The 7463-nt window shown below is 45.9% G+C and overlaps 1 long non-coding RNA gene across 1 annotated transcript in view; it reads left to right on the top strand.

Moving 5' to 3' along the window:
• The window catches only part of LOC134478143 (uncharacterized), a 69549-nt gene that overhangs the window by 23377 nt on the left and 38709 nt on the right, over positions 1–7463 (top strand). The window contains exon 2 of the long non-coding RNA XR_010050587.1: positions 818–6940. This is a non-coding gene — a long non-coding RNA (uncharacterized LOC134478143). The remainder of the gene's footprint in view (positions 1–817; positions 6941–7463) is intronic.

Below are 7463 nucleotides of genomic sequence, written 5' to 3'. Positions count from 1 at the left end.
CTCTGGGGTGTCCCCTAGTCCCCTGTGGCCCCTGGCCCTCTCCATGTGCAGTCAGAGCACGTGTAAAGCCTGTGTCATAGCTGGTCCCTCGAGGCCATTCACTGCTGGCATTGTTGGGCCCACAGAAGGATTTGCACTCACATTGGTCCAGACAGTGGGTGCTCCTTCCTGGCCTTCCCCAGGGAAAACCTACAGATTGCTCCCCAAGTATAAGCCAGCACCCCCTCCCTCTCACCAGCACCTGTGTGTCGTGTACGCCACCCCTGTACTGTAGCTGGGCATCCTACTGCCTCCACACAGAAGGGGGCCTGGCTGTGCAGCTGGGCTCTGGGAGCAGCTAGGGCCGAGGAGCTGCAGGCTCCCCTTGCCTCCCTGGATCACTGAATGTGTTTCGTAGTGTGGAGTTGTTGTACAGGGATCATGGAGCATGAAGAAAAAGGGGGTGTCTAGATCCAGAGCCCCAGCTCTGCCCTTACCAACTGATAGGCCCTCCTCATCCACAGGCAGTTATCAGGATTGGCAGAGATTGTTCAGGGGCATGGGGACCATCCCAGGCACCGGTCCATCTTGCCCTGCCCTGCACTGCCCAGCACTGAAAACTGGAATGAGAAGGACCCAGTCTGCAAACAAAGCCAGGAGGAAACACTCCAGACACTACAGGGCTGCCCCTGGGATGCGGGGTTAGGAGGGCACTTTCTTTTTTCCTCACACCTCACTCAGTTTCCAGTTGCAGCCCATGGGTGTATGTTCCTTTTATGATTTAAACAATTACCTCCTCCTGTGCTCTCTAGAGGCGCTAACTTCTGTTTGCCTACAGTGGATTCGGGAAATGGCAGGCGCCTGGCACACCACAGTGGAGCAGGAGTTCCACCTGTTTTCTGCAGAGACTAAGAAAGCAGAGCCCCTGGCAGCCTCTGAAGCCAGTCCTCCCAGACCCTGAGCCCCGGAAGCCAGTCCCCCATCTGGATCCATGTGTTTACCTGTGTCCTCATCTGCTATGCTCTGCCACCTGGATGGTGGGGGCCAGGGCTTTGCCTGGGGATGTGACCTGAGAGAGAGGACCTGACTCTTCCAGCCCTCTCCCCTCCCTCCCCAGCTGATCTCCGGCCTGATTCAGGTGGGCTCAGCTCTGTCGTCACAGTGTTTTTCTTCTGCTCTAACCTGTTCCTGGCTCAGAGGTTTGAATCACTGAGAAGTGCAGCTCTGACCAAGTGGAGACCGCTGACCTGCCGCAGCCATTGGACCCCAGTTCACATGAATGCTTTTCTCCTCTGGGCCACAGGAGTACCTATCACTGGCATCAGGCATGGGAGGATCATGTTAGGCAGCATGGGGCATTGTGTCACAGTACCTCCACATAGTCTGGAGAAATTCTTGCATAAGTTTCTGTAAACCATCAGAATGAGCTTGTCAGGGATGTCCCTCCAGGCTGCATGTGGGCAGTGAGCTTCTGGTGGGTCAGAGCATCTCCTACCCTACTTCTCTTGTCTGGTCCTTCTTTCTAGAACTTGGTCTGTGCTGGCCTGTGATTCAAGCCTGTGATGCCCAGCATCTGCCCTGTCCTAGCCACAATTCGGGTCCTTGGTCCTGATACCTGCTCTGCCTGCCCATCCCTGAGCTCCAGACCACATCCCTGTTAGGGTTGTGCCTCTCAAACCAGGTGCAGGGAGGTCCAGCTCTCTTTTTGTTAATATCCAAACCGTCATGACCTATTGTTCTATCAAATGCAACAGGAATGAATTAGTAGAAAATGATCTTCATTTGATCATCCCTGCAGTGTGCAGTTGTCATGCCAATGAGCAGGCACATCCCCCACTGTGACACTTGGTGAGCAGCTGACCTGCAGGGTGAGCCATCCTTAAAAGCATATACAGGGAAGTCACCTGGCCCACACTGTGCCCTCCTCCTGTCCTTCCTTCCTGCCCTCTGGGATGGCTTCCTGTCCTCTGCCCTCTTGTGATCCAGATGCAAATAGTTTTGCTTCCCCCTGCAACCTATCTGGCCTCTCTTGTGTGCTTTCATTTTACCCTTACCACTTACATTTGGACCAACCAGCTACTTGTAACTGTGACTCTGCTCCTGCCACAGCTGTTCCCTGTGGCTGACCTGAATGCTTCATGGACCGTGTCTCTGGCTGGAGTAGATGGCCTTCTTTGGGGTATCCTTGTCACAGCATGGCCCTCCTCCTGCACCAGATGTGGTCTACTGCCCATGATCCCCCCAGAACCCCTAGTGCTGGCTCCTGCAGCCACTTCCCCATAGACTCCTGTGCCTTGCTCTTGCCACCTGAGATACTGCTCTTCTTTGGGGCCATCTCACTGCCAAACCTCTCAACAGCTGGGGTCCATCCTCTGGGGAGCACCCCTACTGGAACTAGATCCTTCTTTGGTAGGATTTCGGTGGATTTTTACTCAATAGAGATTTCTGTGTCTCGCTCACCAAGTGAGATCTCCCCATCACACCCGGGATTATATACTCCCTGTGGACAAGAGTAGTTCCTCCCCACCATGCCTTATACCACGTTTTCCATAAGCTAGCTTAGCAGAAGAAACCAGGAGCTTGAGAAATTTTTTTTTGTTATTTTTTTATGCTACTGGAAATTGAACCTAGGGTGTCACCTTGCTAAGCAAGCAGTCTTGCACAAATTTCACCCCCAGCAATTTTAGAAATATCTGGACATTAAATAACTCATTCCTGAGTCACAGAGGAAATTAGACAATTCCTGGAATCAAAGGATAATGCCAATACAATGTACCAGGGTCTAAAGGAACACAATGAAACCAGTGAGAACAGAGTTTATTGTGAATGCTCGCATTACAAAAAGTGAGGTAAATAATAATAAAAGTAACCTATAGAAACTAGAAACACAGGAACCATGCAAGTCCAAATTTAGCACTATGAAGAAAATTATAGTAGGAATTAACAAAATATACAAATAATAGGAATTAACTAAAACATACAAACAAATCAAAGAGCTTGTTTTTTTAAAAGAATAAAGTAGACAAATCCTTAGTCAATCTTATCCAGAATTGGGGGGGGGGATCTAATGTAATTAGAAATGAGAATGGCAAAGAACACTACTGAAATTCAGGTCATTAACGACTATGAAAATTTGTACTGCAACAAATTGGAGAGTGTTGAAAAAATGGACAGATTTCTAGACATATATGAATATTAAGACTTAGCCAGGAAGATGCAGTGATCCCTTGGTTCATGAATTTAATTCTTGGTGTCAAACAGAATTGGATGAGAACTAAATCAAATTCAGTGGTGAGGTTCAATGTGGAGCCTATGGAGGAAATTCTCTTTGGTTCTTGCCCAATTGTGTTCGAGACCTGAATCTTGGATAGAAATAAGTTTCTGAAGTGAGGTTCCTCTACAGAAGGACAGTGAATAGCCAATAACAGATTATGAAGTTGAGGCAGTAATTAAAAACCTAACAACAAAAAATAATAAATAAAAATCCTAACAATTAAGAAAATCCTAGGATTTGATGGATTTCACTGCTGATTTACAAGACTTTTGGGGAGGATATAATACTGCTCCTCCTCACACTCTCCAAAATGGTAAGGGAAGGACTACTTCTAAACTCATTCCTCGATTACTCTGACAGCAAAATAAAGAATTCCTAGAATTATTCTGATTGCAAAGCAAAACAAACAAAACCTTGACACAGCAATAGCAAAAAACTACAGGCCAATATCTTTAAGGAATATAGATGCAAAATTCCTCTGAAAGATACAGGCGATGTGATGCACAATTATCATGATCACAAACCCTGATCAAGAAGTTTTCATCCCAGGGATGCAAGGATGGTTTGACCTATGGAGAGTCATGAATGTACTACATCATATATAGAGAAACCAGGACAAGAACACAGGATCAGCTCAATAGATGCAGAAAAACCTTTTGACAAAAATCCACCATTCATATTAAAAATGCTGAAGAAAATAGGTAATGAAGATTATCTCAATCCGATAAAAGCCACATACAACAAGGCATTGTCATATTAAATGGAGCAAAACAAATGAAAAGTTCCATCAAGAGCTAGGATTAATAACCAAAGTCAAAATATGGCAGGATACCAAAATCAGTAGTGTTCCTGTACATCAGTAATGAACCAATTGAGAAATTGGGAAAACAGTATGGTAATATTCACAATAGCATAAATAAAAATTAACTACTTAGGAATTAACCTAACCAAGGAAATGAAAGCCCTCTACAGTAACAAGTATAGTACTCTAAAAAAAGATATCAAAGAGGCCATCAGAAAGCAGAAAGAGATCCCCTGTTCTTGGATAGGCAGGAGTGCTATATTCAAAATGGCCACAGTTCCAACCATTTCATGCAATCTCAAAATACCAACAGAATTCCTCGCAGAAGTAGAGAAAACAATCCTCAAAGTAATGTGGAATCAGAAGAGACCCAGCATAGAAAAAGCAATCCTGGGTACCAAGCAAGAGACCTCACAGTTCCAGATTTCAAGTGAGATCACAAAGCTACAGTGATAAAACAGCATGGAAGTGGCACTACAACAGATTTGTGAGTGAGTGAAGGAGAATAGAAAATGTAGAAACAGGGCCAGATGCCTTCAGCCATCTGATGTTTGACAAAGGGCCCAAAAAGCATGCTGGAGGAAACACAGTCTCTTTGGCAAATGGCACTAGTTGGATTCCGGCATACCCAGATAAAAAACACTTTTTTGTGTAAAAAACATATGCAAGAAAGTCACAAATTTGAAAGTAAACACTATTCAAGTCATATATTTAAATTATCATGGGTTTAGTTTCATGAAATTTTTTATTTTTATTTTTTTATTGGTACCAGGGATCAAACTCATGACTGCCTGCGTGCAAAGCAGGTGCTTATGCCGCTGAGTTAAATCCCCAGGCCCCATCATGAAATTTTTTAGACAAGATCCACTACATAATCCAAGATGACTTTGAATTCACTAGGCAGCCCAGATTTAAATCAACCAAATTTAATAGCGAATTATAAAACTAAAGTGAGAATCAGACACAACCAAGATAATCTCACTGCTCTTTTTTACTAGCCGAAAAAGCACAATGTCAGAACAACATCAACTGAAAAATATCCAGGAGAACAGACTCCTCAAACTCTGATCAGCCACACTTGTTTTAATAGCCTGATGCCCTAAAGCTTAAGCCTTCTCAGAGTCGGGTAAATCCCCTGGCTTACAACCTAAGAATTCAGGCTAGCATTTGTTGAGCTCTCTCTCCGTGTTTTAATTTTGCAATTTTTCTCTACTCAACTTGATTGGCATCATTTCCGTAGCTCACCGCAGTGTGAGGGGTGGGCATTTGTCCCTCTCATTTTCCAGCGCTTCCTCTTCCATCTTTTGGGGACAAAAGAGCCCCCCAGCTCTCGAAATCCGGCAGTGTTATTGAGGGACTCCTCTCCTTCAGAGCTCTCAGGCCTCCCCAGTGAGCTGCATTCCTGTTACCAGTCTCAGAAGTCTCTGCATTTGGCTATCGTCAGTTGTCTTTTTTTTTGGGGGGGGGGGTACCTGAAATCGACTCAGGACCTTGTACTTGCCAGGCAGGTGCTGTGTCACTGAGCTGTATCCCAGGCCGGTTTTTAACTGGGGTTTGAATCCAGGACCTTCACATCCCACCCACACCACCCTTGTTTATTAAAATTTTGAGACAGGGTCTTGCTAAGGTGCTGCGTGGCCCAGGCTAGACTTGAGTTTTTGATCCTCCTGCCTCAGCCTCCTAGGGTGCCGGGATTATAAACCTGTGCCACCATACCTGGCTTCTCAGTCTCATTGGTTCATATACTATTTATTAGGAAGGCATTCAGACACCCTTGGCCTTATTTTCTCTTGCGTTATGGCTTAAAATGCTGGCCATTCTTCCTTCGCTGTCAGACTCAAGGCTCATCCAGCCAGCGAGCAACACGTAGGAGGTTGCAGACTGGCTGAGGGATTCTAGCTTAATGGACGGGTTATTTGGGAATACAGCATGTACAATCATCCCAGCACAGGCCTCTTGGGGAGTCATAGACGGCTTTCCCTGGTGATGAATTATCTTGGGTTGGATTTTAAAAATTCACAAAGTGAGACCAGAAAACCACCCACCCACCTGATCCAGGGCGGGCTCGCGAGGGCGTGCCTTACGAGCTGCTTTGCGGACTCCTCAAATTCTAGGCGAACGGAGCCTCGGACGTCCCTGCTGGAGACTCTGGGAACTGCAGCCTTCGGTGTGCGGGTCGCGCGTCCTCTGGGCTGCAAGGGTGCAGCGGCTCAGGTCTCTTGCAGGGTCGTTTGGCTGCAAGGTGAGGAAGTGTCTGGCCACGAACTGCACGCAGCTCATTCGGCGAGTATGTGCTGGTCCTGAGTGAGGCTGTAGATCTTCGTTTCCTGACCTGCAGCTGGTGAGGCGCAGGGCTTCCTGCCTCAAGCCAGAGTTTGCATTTCTTATTTCTAAATTCCGTGGACTCTGAGTCTATAAAACACCTTACCAAAAATGAACTCTTAGGAGTTGAGTAGAAACTAGCAAGAGGTCCAAAGTGGGAAGCGGCGTGAAATCTGCCAACAGGATGTGACGTGGAGTGCAGGGCACTCTGGCCCTCTGATGAAGGGCTTACAAGGACAAAGGAGGAAAGCGATAGAGGGTGTAAAAATGTGTGATGGCTCTCCGACAAGAATATTAAAGCGACACGCATTTCACACGGTAAGAGGACTGCAAATCCAAAAAAAGCTGCTATCATCTGTGAAGCCAAGGACTAAATATTGAAATTGGTGTGAGGAAGATAGAAACACATGGAGTTCCTACTCACAACAGCTGTGAAAAGAGCATGTGTTGGCTCTTTGTGTTCTGGGGAGGGGTGGATTATAAACTCTCAGCGAGAGAACTGTGGACATTTCTCTTCCCTTTAAATCCTGCTAGCACCTCCGGAATTCAAGCATGCCTGTGAGGTGAGTGTATAGTATTGTTATTTTTTAATAAAAGGGAAAATGGAGGCATAAAGATTTCATACAGAACTTAGTAGACTGTGGAATTAAAACAAAAACAAAACCCAGATAATTCGATTGATTTTTTTTGTTATTAAAAGAAAAAGGAAAATTTCAAAAACAACTCAGCCAGTCCAAGAGCGGTGTGAACTCTTCCCCTTCCGTGGAGGGCGGTGTGTAGCACTGCTCCTTGGAGGAGAGGGGATATTAGGTCATCAGGTGAAGCATCCTTCTCTCCCTAGCCATCCTGGCTGGCACTTGGAGAATGTTTGTTTTGCATTGCAGATTGTATGTGTGCATGCATGTGTGTGACTTGACATTGAACCAAGAACTTCACAGTGAACTATGTCTCCAGACCTTTATTTTTCACTTTGGACAGTGTCTTGCTACATTGCCCATGCTGGGCTCAAACTTGTGATTTGTTTCAGCCTCCAAGAGTGCTGGAATTAATGTGTGCACCATCATGCCTGACTACAGACATATATTT

The sequence above is a fragment of the Cavia porcellus genome, unplaced genomic scaffold (genome assembly GCF_034190915.1).
Source record: "Cavia porcellus strain 051 isolate PalLab524CR breed Dunkin Hartley unplaced genomic scaffold, mCavPor4.1 scaffold_11, whole genome shotgun sequence".
Taxonomy (NCBI): Eukaryota; Metazoa; Chordata; class Mammalia; order Rodentia; family Caviidae; genus Cavia; species Cavia porcellus.
Note: the sequence above shows the minus strand (reverse complement) of the source record. Positions and strands in the feature narration are given on the sequence as shown.